Source organism: Peromyscus maniculatus, chromosome 3 (genome assembly GCF_049852395.1).
Source record: "Peromyscus maniculatus bairdii isolate BWxNUB_F1_BW_parent chromosome 3, HU_Pman_BW_mat_3.1, whole genome shotgun sequence".
NCBI lineage: Eukaryota > Metazoa > Chordata > Mammalia > Rodentia > Cricetidae > Peromyscus > Peromyscus maniculatus.
The window spans coordinates 164,266,916-164,288,944 of NC_134854.1; the positions used below are offsets into that span (position 1 = coordinate 164,266,916).

General features: G+C 40.4%; 1 protein-coding gene across 10 annotated transcripts in view; it reads right to left on the minus strand.

Annotated features, from left to right (window-relative positions):
* Sox5 (SRY-box transcription factor 5) overlaps nt 1-22,029 on the minus strand; it is a 1,002,153-nt gene that overhangs the window by 134,199 nt on the left and 845,925 nt on the right. The window lies entirely within an intron of this gene.

The following is a 22,029-nucleotide window of genomic DNA, read 5'->3' on the forward strand; positions in this document are numbered from 1 at the left end:
GTGAGTTTGAAGGGAAATTTGGTTCATTCAGTCAGTATGGGGGTTCCTCAAAATGCTAAAAACAGAACCTCCATGTGACTCAGGTATCCTTTTCCTGCACATGCACCTGGAAAATGTCCAGGCAATCTGCCACCTGGATGCTTGGCACCCATGCTTATTGTAGCCAAGGCCTGAGATCACCCTAGACATCTGTCCAGAGGTGAATAAATGAAAAAGAGCATGGCGTACACACAGTGGAGTCTTATTCACCATAAAGTAGATAATTATACCCTTTGGGGGGGAAAAACACAAACAAGAGAGCATAATGTTAAGTGAAAAAAGTCATACTTAGAAAGACAAGCAATGCATGTTATATTTCATTTGTGGATTCTAGATTTTATATAGATATATAAAATCATCCCCCTCTTTCTACATGTCTGTCTATCTATCTATCTATCTATCTATCTATCTATCTATCTATCTATCCATCTATCTATCTATCTATCTATCTATACATATATATGTACATATATGTGTGTATGTATGTATATATGTGTCTATATTGACATGAAACAAGAAGTAAAATATCTCAGGTAAAGAAAGATGTTAATGGGGTAGGAAGTGAGAAAAGGGAGAGCATGGGGATGACTATGATCAACATATATAATCCACTTGAAAGAAAGTATCTTGATGAAACCATTACCATGTGCAATGAATACATGCTCAAAGTGAAGGTAAAAGATCATTCACTGACACATACAAATTTGTTAGTGAACAAATTTGGCACAAAGTCCCTCAATGAAAATGCCTTACAACATGACACCATGGTTAAAGAATCATCCCCTCACAGAATGGGTGGAAACCTCCCTTTATAAATCACACCCATGCATGTTAATTCTGTATGTGTAATGTATGTGTGCATATCCACACATGTATGCACACAACAGAGTAAGTACACATGGAGGCCAATGCCAGACATCTTCCTCAGTTGCTGTCCACCTCATGCTCTGAGGCAGCCTCTCTCACTGTCTCTGGAGCTCACCAAATTGGCCAGTGAGCTCCAGGGATCCTATTTCCGCTGCCACAGTGCTGGGAGTACAGACAGCCCCTGGCCTGGGGATCTGAACGCTGGTCCTCAGGCATGCTCCTCCAGCACTGTCACCAACTGAGCCGCCTCCTCAGCCCCTGATTCTATCTTATAAAACCAAAGCCAAATCCACATCTTAGCTATGAATTACTATTACTTGGAGATAATTTCTCATGCTCACAAACAACACTGAAATTTTACAATTTTATGAGTAGCTTTGAAGAAAAAAAAAAAAACACAGGAAAGAAACCCTGCTCATTCGCCTTTTCCTTAGAGGAGATACAACTACCACCAAAAGATGGAGAGCTTCATGTGCTACAGAACCAGGTCTAGAATCCAGTCCCCCTGGACAATCTGATCCTTTTGATGCCACCGGTCACACCCTCCTTGAACTAGGTGGTCTTTGTTTCAGTGTCATCATTTGGTGTCACCCCTGAAATGGACTCTAGGTTGCTGGCACCCCTCTCATTGTTTGAAATTCGCATCAGGCAATAAATTCTCAAAACAGAATCACCGGCATTGGTGGAGTTGATGGCTCATTGGTGAAGTGCTTGTCTCACTAGAAAGAGGACCTGAGTCTGATCCTGGCACCCATGTAAAAATAGACAGTAGGCCCATGTGGTCCATACACTGGGGAGACAGAGGCAGGCAGGCAGGCACACCCAACTACTAAGTTAAGATGATTTGAAAAATTACAGTCTAGTATAGCCATCTCTACAACTATGGCATGTTATTGTCTAATGCAAAGTTATTAACTAAAACATCTAGGTTTTTTTTTTCCAAATAAATATTTAAGCAAGGTCTCCCAGGTGAACAGAACTGTGTCAGTCTCTATCATTGGGCATTTGGTTACTGATTTAGGATCATGTTAATAGTCACGTAGCTGACACTGCTCTTCACTAATTCTTCCACACACTAACTAATTCAGCTTCTTAGAAAATATTTAATAACTATTATGAAATTGGGCTTGGCAGTTGGGATACCATCATGAAGAAAACCAAGATCTCAGGATCTTGTGTCTCAGTCTGTTTCTCACTGCTGTTCCCCATCTCTCAGAATCTTAAGTTTCTTCTGCTTCTCATCATTTCTCACTTTAAAAGTTTACCTTGGGCCACACTCTTGAAGGAAACCAACTCTTCCTCTCCCTGAAGCTATAAACTGCTGGAAGTTCCTAAGTCCATCCATGCTCCAATGTCAACTGGCATCATCTTGTATGGGTCTTATACACAGAAACTTGCAACTGTGAGTTCAAAAGTGTCTATAAGACCTTATTCCTATCTTCTCCATCTCCTGCCTCTTATGATCTCTCTCTCTCTCTCTCTCTCTCTCTCAAAATTTATCAAAATTATTTATTATTTCACATCCCGGCCACAGTTTTCCATCCTTCCTCTCCTCCCAGTCCCTTCCACCCTACACTCCTCTGTCCCCACCCCTAATCCACTCCTCCTCCCACTTCTGTTCAGGAAAGGTCAGACCTCCCATGGATATCAACAAAACATGGCATATCAAGTTTCAGTAAGATTAAGCACCTCCACGCATATTAAGGCTGGGCATGACCCCATATTCATGAGGTATATGGCAGCACACATTGGACTTAATGGATCATTTGGGAAAAAAAGAAGAAGAAGAAGAAGAAGAAGACACAAAGTTGGGATATGTTTAGAGATGGGGAGTGGATTTCAGAAGAGTTAGGAGGGGGTGAATATAATGAAAATAAATGATATGAAATTCACAAGGGAATTAATTAGAATAGTAAAGGAAATGAGGGGATACAGAAAAGTGGGGGGAAAGTCCTCTCCAAGGAAGACTACACCAGCTGCTGTCCAGTACCACATGATCAGCCCTGAAAACACACATACAAGAAACAGTCCACAGACTGAGTATATATGTGTATATACATGTACAGATATGTATGTAACAATTAGTGAAAAAAGAGGGCATGGCTTTGAAAGAAGGAAAGGGGGAAGTACATGGGAGGGTTTGGCAGGGATGGGGGGAGCAAACAGGTAATTGTTATAATTATAATCTCAAAAATAAAAGAAATAATAATAAAATAAAGTTTTCCTTTGGTTTTGGCTTCATTTCATCTGCCACAACAAACCTTGGGCTACATGCAAGACTTTGTTTGGTTCATATGAGGGTTCAGGGGATGAGGGAGGATTGAGAGAGAAAAGAAAACAAAGAGAGGGAGGGAGAGGGAGAGAGAGGGAGAGAAAGAAAGAGAGAGAGTGGGAGTGAGAGGGAGAGGAGAGAGGGGGGAGGGGAGAATATATGAGAATGTGAATAGGAGTCCTGTTTCAGCAATGGCTGTGAGTGGCAAACTATACCTTTTGCTGAATGGTTATAAACCTCTTGCCACACACAGCACTAGAACCAGAGGGACTGAAATAAGGAAAACTGCTATGCCAAGACAAAAAGCTGAAGATGTGGATGATCATGGTCACTATTTCTAGGACACAATGGAAGAAGGGAAATACTTATGGAAATAGCACCGAATGAAGACTCAAAGGTTAGAGATGCTGACTGCACAAATATAGGGATATGTAGACTAAATCATGGAGCATACAGACATTCAAGGCAAATAGCATGTGCTAGTTCAGGGTGATACAAGGAAGCAGAGGAGAAGATAACTGAGCAGCCACACTGGCTATGGGCTATGGCCAGCCACTTGACAGTTTTCCCACTTCACACAACACACTTTATCATTCATTTTACACAACACATCTCATTTCTAAGACAACATAGGTTATCACATGTAACATAAACTCAATATGAATATTTGAAACGAAGGAAAGAATCCTTTTATTAAACATATATCAAGGTTATGATGAACATCCACATTTCAGATTGTTATGACACGGGCAAAATGATGCCCAGACCCGCAGTGACCACGGGTTTTGTTTCAATGCAGCAACCATCAAATGTCTCAGTCCTAGAGTCCTGTGACAAGCTTCCAGAAAGCCTAATGTGGGAATCCTGGCCAGTCTCAAGGGCTGAAGATCAGTCCACAGCGTTCCTCAAAGCACCCTGATGGTCACAGCCTGTACCCAGGATTAAGAAAACTATTTTGAGATAAGATCTCACCACACAGTACTAGAGAGATTCAAACTCCCGAGGAGCCTCCTGCTAGGGTACCTTGGATGCTAGGATTTCAGATGCTCATCAACCCCCAGCAAGAGCTGTTCTCAGAAGGCTTTGTCACCATCAACAACTCTTTGGGGCTGTCCAAAGCACCTTTAGGCATGTCAGCAGGGGGAAGCGAGACTATTACAGGTCCTAGTGCCCAGGCAATAACAGACACTAAGTTATGCCCCTCATAAAATGCCTTCTAAGTGATTCTCGGATATATAATTCCATTTGCTTGCCATGTTTATCCTCCTGAGGCTCAAATCTGCATTGCATTTGTCTCTCTTGCTTATAAACTTTGGATGGCTTGCTTTCATCTGGTGACAAATGGCCAAGTCTCTCAGTATGGATTTTCCTTTCTCCAGTTCTGTTTCCAGATGTTTCTGCCACCCTCTGTCACACCCTTTGTCCCTGCCCTACCAGATCTTGAGGATATGTTTGCAGGCTTCATTTCTGTTTGTCCATACCAGAAGGCATTCAGTAGCATTCTCTCCTGTCTCTACTAACCAATCCTTTCCATTCTCTCTTCATAGCAAGGTTGTACTCATTCTGCAAATGATTTTGAGACTCACATAATGTTTTTGGTTATCAGGCACTTCTTAATGCACCCATTCTGTAGAGCAGAAAGAACTATTTCCTCTTATAATTTAATAAGCTAATGCCTGAAAAGCTAACAGAACACTTCCTGTATTGAATGATTTCTAATAGCATCAAGTTTCCCCTGTGAACTATGAGTTTATTTAGAAAAAAAGATCTCAACTTTTTTTCTCATTGTACTGCTTGAACCCAACAGGTGAAGCTCTTCTATGGAGAACTAACTTGTAAGTCAACAGGCTGGATAGACTGGTGGTCCCTCACTGAAGTACTTGCAATTTACCAATTGCACAAGTCCACAAAAGTGCTGTGGAGACCCAGCTTATCTATTGACCAGAGAGGACTCCAATTTATCCAAGAAGTATAGCAGAGAAAGTTCCAGTGGCTTTGTGTTCTTACTCAGAGACTGTGGCTATCTGGTTTCATATGTTACATCTTTGAAGGAGAAGGAAAGTAATATAGAAATGTCAGGAATCCATTCAGCAATCTATCATGCTGTGGTAATGACTTTACCTTTGGGTAATGTTTTGTTAACGAGTAAGAGCTGTTTTTCTAGTATTACTATTTTCTTCTGCAAGCATTATCTAGAGTTTTCATGTCTTTGCATTGGGTTTTAGAACATGAAATGAATATGGGAACTGCCTTGATATCTTGATGGGCAATTAGACTTTTCACTGTTCTCTTTGCTTTGGACTGACTCTAATGGTTTCCCAGTGGGTTTCAAAGATCATTTCTCTCTAAGTGTTTGGAAATAGGGATTTTTTACATCTCAGGTCCCAAACACAGGTCAATCTTCCTTCTTCTCCCTGAGTGTTTGGGTTACAGGTGTGTATCACAAAGTTTGGTATGCATTTTCTTAAATTAAAACAAAACAAAACACAAAAACAAGTCAACAAACAAAAAACCTAAAAATACATTGTCTTTATATAGGGATGTTTTTTCTTAATAACATTACTTAATGAGTTGTTTTTACTGTGGGATAACTGTGAATGAGAATTTTGCTCAGTAATGTAATCTATTTTATTTGGTAAAAGTTGTAACATTATAAAAAATAAAGTAAAATTCCTGGGGCTTTTATTAAATCTTTGAATTTTAAATTTTTATTTTATTATGGGTAACTATTGAGTACACTTTATCATAAGTTTAAATGATTAGTGTCCCAATATTTTAATAATGACAAATGAGAAATGGCATAGTTTAAAGAGAGAAGGAACTAGGGGTGAGTTGAGAAACAGTCATCCTGTTGACAAGCAAATCAGACCAACTTTGGCCAAATAAGTTGTTCACAGTACTGTATTTGTTAAAAAAGGCTATGCTAACTAAAAACCTTCATCCATTACTGTGTCTGGTACATGGTAAGAAATGTGGATTAAGGGGAGGTAGAGGCCAACAGAACAAAAAGTAGGGACTAAACTAAAAATATCAACCCAATTTCATGGTTTCAACAGTGCATTTTCTTTAGAACATCATAGAACAGACTGGAGACGATGACATGTTTAAATTCCCAATGAGGCGCCAGTAAAATATGTGCAATCCAAGTGTGTGGTGAATCCATTCATAAAACTAAAGTACATCTCCAAACACACTTTATCTTCACAACTCCCATGTTCCTCACTTGAAAATCTGCCTATTAGATGAAAATCGCTCATATACCCAAGTCAACAGCAGGGATACTTCTGTGGTCATTCTCAAAGTGTGGTTAGCAGGGAACAGTTTTGCTGGTAATTTAGTTGTTTGAAGCATTTCTAAGTCTGGTCTAAGTTGCTGAATTTTGTTCCCACATGCAAGAAGCTCCCAGCATGCATTATGGGAAAGGCGGACATGTTAGACACGCTTCTGGTAGACGTGAGACACAGTGCTCAACCTGCAGCAGCAGGGACCTCTAAAGGAGAAACACACAAGGTAAAGCCATGCAGAGGTGTCCTTGAGAATGGGAGACTGCGCTGCATGGGCTGAAGGGACTGGCATGGAGGGAGGCTCCAGCCACCTTCATGGAATGGTTCAGTGTTCATTAATTTGCCATTTGAGCAGTTCTGTGCAGTTGATTCTTACAGAGTGAAGTGTGGACCTCGTTCTATGTGTCAGCTACCACTCAGTTTACCTTTGCTAAAATGTAGCTTCCACTCTGGAGAGAGGAGCACGTTAAGTCAAGAGACTGCAGACTTTCTGGACCCATGCTAAAACAAACTAGTTATACTGTTGGAAATCTAGCCTCTGTTTTTGCTACTTTTGAATATTTCTAAATTTTAATCTCTACTAAATACAGTTTTTTACTTAATGCATGAAATTCCTTCTAAACTCTTAATTAAGTTTTAAAATGTGTGACATTTTTAATTAAGTTTCAATAAATTACTTTTGTCAAAAATTTTAGTCTTTTTTTTAAATAGGGGGCATGTTATTCACAAGTTAGAATATGTCACAACAAATTTACACAGCTACATCCTGATTTTAAAACTTCAAAATGTATTTCATGTCTTAACACCTTATATTCTTCTACCAAAAGATGTTGCATATATTCTTGCCCTCTAAAAATTTATGACCCACCAATTAACTATGCTGACATATTTATAGAGAAAAAGTAAATATCAATTATTCACTTTAGTATTTAATATTTAATATATCCTATTGTATAACTTTTTGGTTCCATCCTAAGTAGATGCTTATGATTATTAATCTGCTTCCCATTTGCTCTATGGATTGGTTTTGTTAATTTTTTTTTATCAATTAGCATCTGCTAGGCACAATATTCGCTTCTGGGTAACTAAGGATTAGGAGATAAACTCATACTCATGTCTGCTCTGAATTGGGTAGAACAAAGAGCCAATGACAACTCAGAGCCATTAAATCAGTGACAGAAACCTGTGAAGAGCACCATGGGAGCATAGAGGAGGGATGCTGGACCCTGAAGCAGAGGGGAGAGTGGGACCCTGCTAGAAGTCCATGAGACCCTCTGGAGGTAGCTACAGAAGAGAAAGGTGCTGGCCAGATAAACACTGTGAGCCCAGCATATGGAGGAGTTTGTGGGAAAACTGGTCTAAGTGGAAGGAGAAGCCTAAGTGGAGAAACAGGGATGTGGGAATCTCTACATGAGGGGGACAGTACCAGAAGCCTGGAAGAAGAGGCTAGAGGTGAGGAATCGGCTCGAGTCAAAGGTGCATCTGGGTACAATACTCACTCTTTCCCCTGTGGGCCCTGGAGAATCATGAAGGATTGACTCAGCAGGGTAGACGTAACACTCTGCTGCGAATATGAAGGGTTGTAAGAGTGCCCAGACATAGCTGGTACAATGACAGGGCAACAGGCAAGGAAGGGTTAATCCCTAATAGGTGTGCTCCAGGAGAAAATGTCTGGAAATATTTAGGACGAAGCAGCAAGGCAGCCTGGTGAACAACAGAACCAGAGATGACATCAAGAGCACCTCACTCTATTTAAGGTGACAGCAAACAGCTAGGATAAGACAGTTGGAAGTGTTCAAGGGAAGGTTTCATCAGGCATTGACGGCCGTGAGCTGTCTTGATGCTGTTCCATTGTGGAAGCCTTTCCACTGGGTGGGAACTGGAGCCACGGGCTGAGTGAGAAGATCACAGAGGTTCTGGTTTGAGTAGGGAGGTCAGTTCAGAGCCAGGGTAAAGACAATGGAGACCAGGGGGCAACCCAAGGCAACTTCAAAACAGAGGGAGTCAAAGGCAGAGGAAAATGCAGCAGAAAGAGTATTATGGGAGAAGGAGAAACCTAAGTCTTGGGATTGTTCTTTGAGAGACGCATTAATGGTGCCAATTCAGTAGAAAAGGATGGAGCATTCCCAGAAGATTGAACACTGAGAGACAGGCAGGAGAAAGGAGATGAAGAGGGAGAACTGCTCTTCAGAAACAGGCCAAGTGCTGTGGGCGGAGCTAGGGAGCAGCAGCTACCTGCAGACTTCCCAAGAGGTAATAAAAAAAATTGCAGTGAAGAGTTTCATACACATGGGCAAAAGATTTTGCTGGGCCGAAATCTGAGAGGGACAGAAGATTAGGCAAGGGAAGAAGATTCTACTCTGAGCTCTGTACCCAGATGTGAAAATGAGTAAGATGCACCTGTGTTGTAGGCGGGAGGTGAGCATAATCAGGCCTGATCCAAACCACGCCCTCAGTGGTGATGACAAGGCCGGATATGGAAGCTGAGAAAGGTCGACCCAGTGAGGCAGCAGAGGGAAGGCAGTTTTGGGGTGGCCATTGTGAGAAGCAAAAGAGAAGATAAGCCAAAAATAATTTATATATATATATATATATATATATATATATATATATATATATATATACAGCAAAAAAGCTAAGGTCCTGTGTTTCTGTAGTTTTCCTTAGAAAACTCCTGGACACCGAGGCTGGAGCCTAGAAAATGGGCATTGAAGTTCATCAGGCTGGGGAGGAGACAGTGGAGAGAATTCAGCAAGGGATCATCATTTGGAAATCAAAGTGGGGTTTGGATTTAGAACAACAACCAAAGCAAACAGGCTTAGCCACATGGAAGAGATGCAGGAGTTGAGAGCTGGAGGAGCCCTGCACTGCAGGCACAGGGCTTGGGAGAGCTCAGGCTGCCTGGGCTTCTCAGAGCAGAGAAGTTTCTAGTACACCGCCCCAGTGAAGATGAAATTAGAAGTAACTATAAAAGCTCCAGCTTCTCCAGACACTCCTTCTGAGTTTGGTCCAATGAGGGCCATAGTGTTTAAGCACACTACTCAGGGATTCCTTCACCTACTGCCAGAGCACAGTCACCTTCAGTGGGAGGCACAGCGGCTGTTTGGAAGCGCACAGCAGTGCAGGGCAGCAGTTTCTGAGAAAATGAAGACCGTAACATCCAAATGAGATCACAAGAGGGGTTGCGATAGGTAGTGTGGAATTACCCAAACCAAATGAGCAAGAGCCACGGCTGCCTTTCCCTCCACAGCACAAGGAGGCTTAGGATCCTTAAGACAGTAATAGTCTCGCGCTTCTTGATTTTGTAGGAAAACATACTGGCGTCTCAGTTCATCACACTCAATTCAATGGTCTTTAGAGAAGGATATTTAAAAAACGTAAGTCTGTTTATCTTCCATCTAATCTCCAAGGAGGCCTGAAGGCAAGCTCACGGAGGGACAAAGGGACAGATACATTGCTAAACCTCAGTTCCTGCCTGCCTCATCCCGGATACACGCAGCAGTCACACCACCTCCAATTCCATCTGATTAAGACAAAGACAAAGTAGCCATGTTTTTGAGAACAAAAATGAACAGCCATGTGGTTTTTTTTTTTTTTTTCATAGTATTCTTCTTCGGCAAAAAGCCACCGAACTTTTTTTTTTTTTTAAATTGTTTCCAAGGATGAAAGTGACTTTGCCAAGCAAAGTGGCTTCAAAACAGGCCTCAAAAATACTAATAGAAAGACAGATGGTTCCACTAAGAGCTTGGCTGCCAAAAAGAAAAAAAAGAAGGGAAGTAAGAAAGAAGGAGTGATGTTATTGAAGCCGGCTGCGAAGTTATCTGGTGGCTACAAACACTTTTGTCCTGTAGTGACTGCTGGCTCTACCCGCAGGGCTAGAGCAGACATAACACAGGCTTGCCCACCTCCCGTCCTCCCTGAGCCCACCCCTCAACAAAACTGTCCACACCGAGCCCCAGAAACAGCATGAGCATGTGCTCGACTCTGTCCCGCGCAAGCACAATTATTACATCGAAGAACTCCTGCTTGGTAAAGCGGACCACCGGGAAGGCTGCTGTCTTTTCAACTCTGCCTGTCACTTTTTATTTTTAATTCTTATTCTCCTGTTCCCCCTCACTCCCATCACCAAAAGGCGCCTTGGGCTCTGTGAGTTCATGTGATACAAACTCAATGTGGATAAAGAGGACTAGAGGCAGCCCTGGGGGGCGGGGAGCGATTCCAGGACAGAGGAGTCACCCAAACAAGTCTGCAGTTTTCTTCCCAAACTAGAGCTTTGTTAATACTTACATTTTATGTCATTCTGGGCAACTGCCACTGTACTTTAGCCAGATGGCCATTAGCTCTCACAGAAACTGAAATATTGTATGGTCACTGACTCCTCCCACTCATTTCATGAGTGTATTCTTACTTTCCCAGGGTGTGTTTATCGTGGCTGAGGTGCAACCATCTTCAAATGGTAGAAAACCAAGACCCCTGACACAGGGAGCTTCCTCCTCAGGATCCCACAGCTTTGACTTAAATATTATTATCTAATAGTAGACTCTATTTTCTAAACTGAATTATTATATTTTTGTAAAGCTACACTTTAATATACATTAAATTCAAAATTTCAACCAAGATGAAGCAATACATAATGCAATAAATGATAAGACAAAATATACCGTCAACTCAGGGCTGACATCAGGAGCAATCTCTGTTAGAAGCACAGTGATAGGAAAGTAAGGAAGACAAAAATTGTGATGGAAAGGCAGAAAGCCACAGAGGAAGAAGAGGGAAAATTTCAGTGGAACAAGGAACTTACAAAGATAATGTTTAAAGTATGGCAAACTCTGCTCCCTTAGAGGTCAGCACTCACCTAGTATTTTTTTTTTCTCAAAACAGCACACATGTACCTCAATAGAACCTGAACCTTTTTGTTGCTTGGGGTTTGTTTTTTTGGTGTTGTTGTTTTGAGACAAGGTCTCATGTTAGGCCAGGCTGACCTGGAAATATCTACGTAGTTCCTAGTAGTTTTGAACTCATGGCCAAACCTCTCATCTCTGCCCTTCAATGCTAGGATTCCAGGCAGAAACCACCATGCCCATCTAGAACTCCATTTTTCCATTGAGATAAAACTCACTTTCTTCAAATGTGTGTGAACACTGTGTTGAATATGATGGTTCTTGGAAAGAGGTGTGTATGTGTGTGTGTGTGTGTGTGTGTGTGTGTGTGTGTGTGTGTGTGTGTGTGTATGAGATAAGACTAGGCACAATTAGCCACATGAACATAGTATGACTTTTCCAGCACTGATATATTTGACAGAGCACCTTGTCATCTATACCAACTGCCATGAAGGTGGAAGCAAACAAAATATCAGTGTCAACATGAGAAATGGTCACTTATCTATTGGTTTTTTCATGAGTCCATGATCAGAAATTGTTTTTTTTTTTTTTTTGGTTTTTCGAGACAGGGTTTCTTTGTGTAGCTTTGCGCCTTTCCTGGGACTCACTTGGTAGTCCAGGCTGGCCTCGAACTCACAGAGATCCGCCTGCCTCTGCCTCCCGAGTGCTGGGATTAAAGGCGTGCGCCACCACCGCCCGGCCAGAAATTGTTATAAAGTTAATTAGTACTCAATTCTGACTCATAGTATTTTCTCAATGGCTGATAGTAGGTTATTAATGATTTTATGTGATGGTAATATCAATTAAAGTTAAGTCCTTTAAAAGATAATATCTAAAAGTTACCTGTAAAGGGAAGGGTGAGCTACAATGTCAGTCAACAAGGAAAGGATGTCTTCTGAGTGATAGAATGAAAACTACTGGACTGTGTCTGTTCAAGTAGTAAGTATATTTTTGCTTAAAACTGTATCTTTATTTAAAAATAAAAATAGAACATATCTTACAAAAATAGGTACCTTTTCTGAAGCATTTTTCATTGTTGCTTAAATGGTCACGCTTTCTATCATAACACGTTTCACAGTCTCAGAAACCCTTCCAGATATGCTGAGCCATTAATATATTTTTTCAGTCTCCTGGAGATTATTAGGGCAGATGTCACTATTTTTTATTTTATTAATAAGGAAAACAAATAGTCTGGGACTTACACATGACCACATATTTTTCTATAAATTCTTTGATTCTTCCTCACAAGTGCTATTACTAAATCAACAATTTTCTGGAATAAAAACCCTAATTTACATACTACAAGAAGATTATGACAAAATTAATTCCCACATATTTTTCACTGTAAAATTGGATCACATTTAAATATTCTTGTGTGTGTGTGTGTGTGTGTGTGTGTGTGTGTGTGTTTATCAAGGATGGCACTTTGAATGATTTAAACTTTTGACTTTGCATTACATTTTGCTTTACCTTTTTCTATATAAAGTATTTTCCAGCTTATCCATACATGTATATATTACCGATCTGAAAATTGATCAGAAAAATGGAGCCAGCAAAGAGCATCTCAGGTATTTAAAACAGAAATTACCACCCTGTTCTAAATGCTTGGCAGACACTCCCCAAAGCTCTTAGACTGCTATCCATTATTGCTTTCTTTGTTAGATAATAGGAAAGAAATTCCCTGATACTTAACTAAAGGATGATTAGAAATAAAATGTAAAATTTTCATTATAATTTCATAATTTTCAATAAAAGCATTTATTATTAACCTTATTTCAAAATTGTCTGAAAGCACCACATCATTTTGTCCCATATTATCTCTTAAGGATCCTTGTGTCACTAGTACAAATTCTAGACCATGAATGTTCAATTATTAATTCTTCTAACTTTTTATCCCCTGGTTATATTCCCTCTAGACTCACTTTTATTTTCCAGCCCAGAGGACTTTATTCTTTTGCCTGTCTTCAAATCTGAGATCTTTGTGATGGAGGCAAAGGCTTCACCTGACTCCACTGAGGAAAAAACCCCAGCGTAGACTTTCACCAACTTTTGTTGAAAGAACCACAAATACACAATGGATAGAAAAAGTGCCTTTGGTAAATGATGCTAGAGAAACTAGATACACGCTTGAAAAAAATAACTGCAAATAGACTTTTAACTTGTACCACACACAAAATCAACCCAAATGGATTAAACACCAAAGCATGAGTCTTGAGACCATAAACCATTATAGGGAATGTCTTGGCATAGACCTTGCAATGGTTCCATAAAAACATAAACAAGTAATATAAAAATGACCAGAGGAAAAGCATCAGATGAAGAGGCATCTACAGAGAAAAGGAAACAGTCAAGACAGTAGAGCAACAACCTGTGGTACTGAGGAAATATCTGGGCCTTATACCCAAAATACACAAGAGGCCCACACAACTCAGTAGCAAGAACAAAACAAAGTAGCAAAATAACCTGACAAGAAAGTCAAGCCAAAAAAAAAAAAGTTATCTCAAATCAGCATTTTCCCTCAAGGAAGACTAAAATTGGCCAACGGGTGTTCAAACCTCTAATTACCAGAAAGTACCATGAAAAACACGCAATGAGATGGGACTTCAGGTTTGGTCTGTTAGGATGATATTACCCTAGGAAAGCAATGGCAGATACAGGCAGGTCTGTGGACAAGCTGCTCTTGAACGTTGTCAGTGGGAACATAAATTATGGTGGTCTCTCCAGAGGGCAGTAGGGTAGAGAGACCTAAAAATGACCAAGGCTTAGGGATTATCCCCAAATGAAATCAGCACCTTGCAGAGGGCTGAAGCCTTCTCTCCCATTCTTGCCTCTCTCCTCTATGGTCACGGCAGCATTATTTAAAGTAATGGAGATATATTTGTAAATTCTCTAGGCGTGTGTACACCACTACACAATTCTGTATACTCTAACTATAGAGGATATGAATTAATACATCAATGTTTACCCATGTTCCCACAAAGAACAATGGTACACATCTTAGGCTCCAGAGCAGCTTTTTCCTCAGAGCTAAACTTCAGCATCACTGATAGGAGGACCGAGTTCTGTCTTCCTAAATACACTCTATTGGTTAACTCACTGTTTTCCCATATGGCACCGTGAATTATAATAGCTCCTAGAGACAGTGTACTGATAAGACAGACAATTCCACCATGAAATTAAAACAGGCAACAGGGAAAGCTGAAGGTGTAAATGTGGAATCACCAAATCAGTGACAGATAGGAAAACCTCAATGAGACAGTAGCCATCACTAATTTAAGCTAACAACTCTGGCTTGTCCTGCAACTCTCTCGCTGGGTTGAAATCCTGCCTCCGGATCAAGTTGTCCTGGAGCCCATTAGTACCTGCTTGATGACTCAAGAGTAGTAGACACTACCTATCAACTCAGCTAACTATTTACTCCACTACTGCTTCCAGTTCATCATAAGCCACTTTGTGCATCATATATCTCAGGGTGCATTTCATCATCAGAGAGGATTCCTGATATTTCCTCAAAGCAATGCCTTGGGCTACAGAAACAACTGAAGTCACCCACTCACCCCATTGAGCCGTCACCTGCCTCAGATATTTATGCCAGTGCCCAGGGTACTGAACGGCATTGAGTGTTTCATGACAGGGAGGAAGGGGGTGGGGCTGGCGTTCATTGATGAGATCACACAATGCCTGCTGCACCTGTCACTCAATGTGAAAATGCAGACCCTGATTACATCAATGGAAAGATGCAAATGTAAACAAAGAATTTTAAAACAACTTGATATGCTCACCACTTGAACTTCATGTGCAAAACACAGAAAGGCCACAGAATAAAGTTTTCTTACAGACTTAGCCTTGTATACACACACCGACACCCTCAACTCTCCTCTGAAACTAAAAGTAAACCATTTCTTTAAATTTACTTATATAGCTATATCTTTAAATTCTATGTATTATTCTGATGTGGGATTAAATATGATTCTGTGCTCATACATCTAATATTAAATGCTTCTCCAGTGTGACTTCTATTTCTCTATTAGAATATGCAAGGTCTGTGTGAATGATCTATGTTTAAGCATGCATTGGTTGGAACATGAAAGAGCTTCACTATGTCAGCCCTGAGAAATATTCAATTGGCAGAAAGAAGACCTGAGAGCCAAGTTCTTACAATCAAAACACAGTTTACATTCCACAGGATTCTCCTGCATGCAGCCTCACTGGGGTGTATTAATGAGGGTCTCCCTCCATCTCTTGGGGGGCGTGGTGAAGAGGCGTTTTCTCTGAGAGAGTGCAGGCTGCTTCACAGTGGCTGACTGGACAGGCGCTCAGACGGCTGCTGTCACGAGGACACTCTGCCTGTGAGCTGCTCACTAGAACATTTGTCTCCGGAAATAAAATGTGTGAAATTACCAGAAAGGCCACAGAAGATGATTTTTGAGCTGAAAATGTGAAATATTTTTATAATTGGACAACCCATTGAATATAGTGTCATTTATATAATGAAAAGTTTTGCATCTTCTAGTTATGAAGAAATACAACACAAATTCAATCAATAACATGGGACTTTACATCAACTGCCACCCCCTAAGGAGAGTGAGGCCAGTTGCCCAGCTTTGCTACAGTGATGAAAGGCCCTAGCACGAGCACTGTGACTTGTTACATGTAATGACTATATTCCAATATGAATTATACTACACTGCAGGTACCTCACTAAACATGTAGAGAGCTTTCCTGATTAAAAATACTTTGTAGCCATCCAAGTTTGGTTAATTCTCCATGTAGACATTTTACTACAACAGACGAGAACACAAGCTAGCTGTGGGTCCCTAGCCATCCAGGTGCCCTTCCTCAGAAGAGCTTGCACGCCTGCTAACGCCAGTGTTTTTATCTCCCTCTGCTAGGTACACATGGACACTTTCATTAGCCCCACTTTATAGCCATGAAATGGAGGCATGTCTACAGTTGGCAGACAGCAAGTCAAAGAGGAGAGTTAGGTCCAGGCCACCTAGCCACAAACAAGACATATCACCACCTCCTGGCACTGGAACCAAGGATATGGTACAAACAAACTTCTCATCAAAATAAACTATGACTACTACTAAAATAGACTATAGAGTAATATATAAAAGATGGGAGAATGTAAAATATGCAACCAAAATATGCCACTGATAGAAAGTGTGAAAAAAGTCAGCTGTTTAATTGTACCAAATATAAGTGATCTAGTCCCATATGCTCAAAGGCAGTGGTGAGAAAGTTGAACACATAAGAATGCCCAGATGTATTTTATTTCCAAGACATACAGTTATATCATAAGGGCCAAAATGTTGAAAAGGACAGGAACAGATTACCAAAGATAAAAAGAAATGACAACAAACAAACAAACAAAAAACAGTAACCCTAGAAGTGTCAAACAGGAGGAATCCAAAGTATCTGTTTTCATATCACACAAGATAGACTTGAAATCAAAGGTATAATTGTGCACAGTGACGTCTAAGCAACAACTCTAAAAGCTTAAATTCAAAGATAGAATAATTCTTAGTATGTTGTGCACATTCAGCAAAAAATAGCCTCACAATATATGAGGCAACAACTGAGAAAACTGCAAGAACCAGTCACCCCCACTCTATGGGACATTATAGCAGAACTTGACATGCACAGGATTCTATAAAGGACAAGTACAGAATACAAATAACTTTTAAGATATTCAGAGCCCATACAAGAAATCATCAACACACTAAAATGGGAAGCAAGAAGGACAGATTTCAAAGTCTTAATATAATGTAAAAATTTGGGTTTTAGACAGAGGGGAAATGGCAGTTTTACCAAATGGAGCCTACGAACATTTTTGAAGAGCAGCCATACCTGAGACTCATGATCTATGTGACATGCTTTAGATGATGGCCAGTTGTCCCTGGAGGTGAGCTACATTTCCATTATAAACACAACTTCTTTATTTTCTGAAATATGATCCTTGATTTTTCTTCCTTCCTTTCTTTTTTTTTTTTAAGTGTGCTTTGCCATTGACAAGTGGGATCATTAAAATCTGTGTTTGTTCTAATTAATGTGTGGGTGGTTGGCAGGAAAGAGAGGTTATTTAATATTATAGAGTGGCTAGAGATTCTAAGCTGTACCATTAGAAGACAACACTGTTGGGGGAAAAAACCAAAAAGAATTAGTTAAAAACACTGTTGTGGTTTTAAAACTATGAACGTCGTATCGGAAGTATGAAAAACTGAAGAGAACCATGGAGAGTCTTGCATCGATTTTTTTTTTCCTGAAACAGTAGAAAATACAAAACAACAAATCTATCCACGTATTTGAAGCAAGCATAGATGTATTATGGAAATGTTATGTGAAATTTGTAGGAAAGCCTCAGAAATTAAATGCACAAAATATTAATAGCTAGCAACACAGAAATTGATCTAAAATTGTAAAGAAAAGATGTTGATAAAAAATAAAATCTTCAGAATTTTAACTAAATTTTATTGAGTACCTGACTTCTTGTACTGAAAGCACTTTTCAAATGATTCCAAATATCACAAATTTCAGGAAAGCTATACCAACATTTATACATATAAACATGTCACATTAATTCCCTATAAAATGTGACTACTCTTCAATAATTATTGAGGTAGCTTTTACCCAAATTTATAAAGCAAATAATTCTCTAGTACAACATGCAAGCAATTAAGAAAAATAAGCCCAAATGGCAAGTAAATATTAAAGGAAATGCTTGGTATTGATCCCATTTTTATCTACAGAAAAGAGAGATGCACAGTTAACATCCTCAGCCTCTTAGACCACCTGCCATTTGCTCCACTGTCCACATTGCCAGTGGGATTTACCTTCAATATGTTTCCTTGTTATCTTTAAAAAAAAATGTTTCCAGGATCCCCCAAATGCAAACTTTTTAAAATACATCCATTTGCATCTTTGTCTAAGGGCTGCCAACATATTCCCAGCTGAGTAAGAAAAAAAAGTCAATGTGTCACTTGTCCTAAAGGGATCATTTGTCTTTCAAAAGGACTGTTTTTGATTGACTAGTCTAGAACAAGCTGGCTGCTGGCTGCACAGCTAATCCCCATACAGGTCACCTGGTTCGAAGCACCACACATGTGGGTAGCAACACATAGCCCTCAGTATGCTTTAGTCTGAAAGTGGTTCAGTAGAGGGATGAGATTACCAGGGAGAACCACTGTGATGTTATATGCTCCAAAGAGCAACACAACCAAGATTCCAGTTCCATCGCCAACTGGTTTCCTTACTGTTCTCTAAGTATTTACCCACAGTCTTCCTGTTGAGTCTTTCTCTGCCCATATGCTTCATTGGTTGGTAAGTTCTTTTTACCACATAATTTAGAGTAGGAGAGGCATGCGGGGTGGGGTGGGGGGATTCTTTTAGATTAGCATACAGACTTAAAAAAGAGGTTGAGGAAGAGGGATCTTTGGGTGGAGAAAAGGGGTAAGGGTGATGCTAGTGTAATAAATACATGACCAAGAAGCTGAGCATTATAAAAAGATCAAGAGCCGGGCGGTGGTGGCGCACGCCTTTAATCCCAGCACTCGGGAAGCAGAGCCAGGCGGATCTCTGTGAGTTCGAGGCCAGCCTGGGCTACCAAGTGAGCTCCAGGAAAGGCGCAAAGCTACGCAGAGAAACCCTGTCTCGAAAAACCAAAAAAAAAAAAAAAAAAAAGATCAAGAAAATGCATTTCCACGTCTTCATAATTTCAGCATTACAGTGTAACACTGACTGTCCAGTCACTACTTTCAGCGTCTTCTAACTAGAAATGTGCTCTTCTCTTCTCTGCATTTCAGAGCTACGATAGGTATTAAACAGCAATTTACATGTGATTTGCATTTTTTTTGTAGTTGTGGTTTTGGTAAGTCTTCCAAACCTAATGACTGTTCCTTTGGCCAGCGACATAAATGCTATAATCACACAATTATTGCAGTGGGAACAGTTTAATTCAGCATTTTGTTCTCAACCTCAGAACAATTACTCAACAATTTCGGTTAACCAGGGACTAAGCTAGCTGCCTGGAGAGAAGAGGGGTACTCACAAGCTCTATTGTCTTACATAAAGGCAGCTACTGGGTCTGCAGGACCTCCCTGGTCTGACACTGCCCACTTCAGCTGCTCCTCTCTGTACTCATGAGACAGAGATCACACACCTCCTTGGAAGGACTTTTAATGACAACATTTTTATATTTTTAAAGGTGAGACTTTTTGGTGTGTCTGAATGTACTTTAAAACATTGACTATCGTGAGAGCTTGATGCAAAGAATGGCATGTTTACAGGTGTGAGTTCAAAATTCTTCCTTCCAGGTACCAGATGGGAAAGGCCTCTGAACTGTGGGCAGCTCAACCATCACTTAAATACCATGGCTTCTAGACTTGCCTGTGTCAATCTGCATTCTGCATTTTTAGTTTTTAAATGAGAAATAGAGGGGGGTGGCATAACCATCATTGTTCAGTACTTTTAGGTCATTATTTCTAACAGTTTTATGTGACCCAAATAGAAGCAACAGGGATGAGCAAACCTCTAGAGGTACAGCCATCAACAATATACCTGTATACAAAGCAAAAGGACTTGGAATCAACTTCTCTGACTGCTTCTCGCAAGCCCAGGCTCACTGGGCTCTGGCAACTGTTCTGAAATGAATGAGTTTACAAGGAGGCAGACGTGAATAGATGAGAGGAGAGGGAACCAGTGCTCCTCAAACAAGCTCCTTTCTCCAACTCTGCTAGGATGGCGGTCCTCTGTTTCTTCTTTTCATTTGACTTTGCCCTTGAAGAGCAGGCAGAGGAAGAGGGAGGAGAACTTAAACCTGTGTGATCCGAGGAATCCAGACGTACAGTAATAGCACAGGCACCGCCACACTACCCTGAAGTCAGGAAGGAGGACAGCAGATCTGAGAAACCCGCATTCGAATGAACGACGAGTAGTATCAAGTAGTGAACTGATGGAGGCTTTCTTAGGTCCACATCGCTATCACTGAAGTGTGCACTCTATGAGAACTCAAGTATGCTCTTTCCAAATGCAATTGTGAGCTCCAACAGGCTCTCCCCAAACATATTCTAAAGAATACTAGTTAAGAATATTAATGAATTGGCCGGGCGGCAGTGGCGCATGCCTTTAAACCCAGCATTCTGGGAGGCAGAGGCAGGCGGATCTCTGTGAGTTCGAGGCCAGCCTGGTCTCCAAAGCGAATTCCAGGACAGGCACCAAAACTGCACAGAGAAACCCTGTCTCAACCCCCCCCCCCCAAAAAAAAGAAAGAAAAAAGAAAAGAAAGAATATTAATGAATTACTCAGAAAGGTTTAGGATCATCTGCACTAAACAGACCCCTCTTCTAAGGACTTCAATAGCCTCTTCCAACCAGATTTCTCCCAGGAAACTCATTGAAACAATGAGTGAAAGTCGGCCCAGTTTAAATCTTCTGATTTGCTACTGCCCAAGTGGGTAATAGAGTAGACATAGCAGAAAATGCCATGCCTGGTCAATATAAGCCTGAGCTCAGTTATCACGATGTCTTATTGACTGGATATAATAATACACTAGCCACTCCAACTTTGAGTATTTATGTCTTCATAGTAAAAAGCTGACCATGACCATCTTCTACAGAAAAATCAGGGACACTCATTCAGCATGTAGTATAAAGCAATGGGGAAAATTCTTAATTCCTTAATCCAGGTACTGCAGCGAGATAAAATTATACAGTGAACAGTTGTAAAGCAGAATACAGTCTATAAAAAGAGGATGCCAAAATAGTAACATGGGTTTTTTTGAATGAAAATAACTCAACTTAAGCACAAAATTTATGCTAAAAAATGAGCCAAATATTAAATTCAGAATGACAAAAATTGGCTATATCTTCACCATGTCTTGGTTAACTTGGCCGAGAGCCAGTTTTCCGATATTATGACCATCCTGTAGCCCCAGTAAGTATTTTATTTATTTATTTTTGTATTGCATAAAGACACGAGCCCAAGAAGGGAAAATGTGAAACGGATGACATATTTCAGAACAGCTTCTCCGGGAATACAAAAATATTCCCTAACTCAAAACGGAAACAAATACAAGAGGCACCAAAACCATGCCAATTGGCGACTCTCTAATGCCATTCAAACTGGCAAATACTGGGCTCTCGAATGGATTTTAATTATTCAAAAGAAAACTAGGAAGTGGTTCAAATATCAATTGCTTTCACAGAATCACAAACTCTCTCTGAAGAGAAGCATATGACACCTCTTCCCTTTATCCTATCACACGGCAGCCATTACCTGGCTTGGGGGCTACCAGGAGTGGGCAGCAGTGGATAAAGGAGTCTTTTTTTTTCCTGTATTCCTCCAGATTGCATTATGCTCATCGAACATGATTTCCCATTGGTTCAGAATAGAAAATGTGTGTGGACACATATGTTTACTGTTGGAAACTGCAAGAAATGGGAACACTGACTATAGCAGAATTCACGGGTATTTATCCTTAAGAATGGCTTCCAGAAACAAACGAAAATGGCTGTTATTGACAGCTAGCTTCTAGACGCAAGGGCTCTTCCAGAGCTGATCCCGGGGTCAAATACCTCTGGGGTCACTGGGAACCCAGTCTGTTACATGGGATTTACTTTACAGTGCAAACTCTTTCTGCACCGCTTGTACTGAGTCTCACTGAGACAGCTTTCTGACATCTAAACAT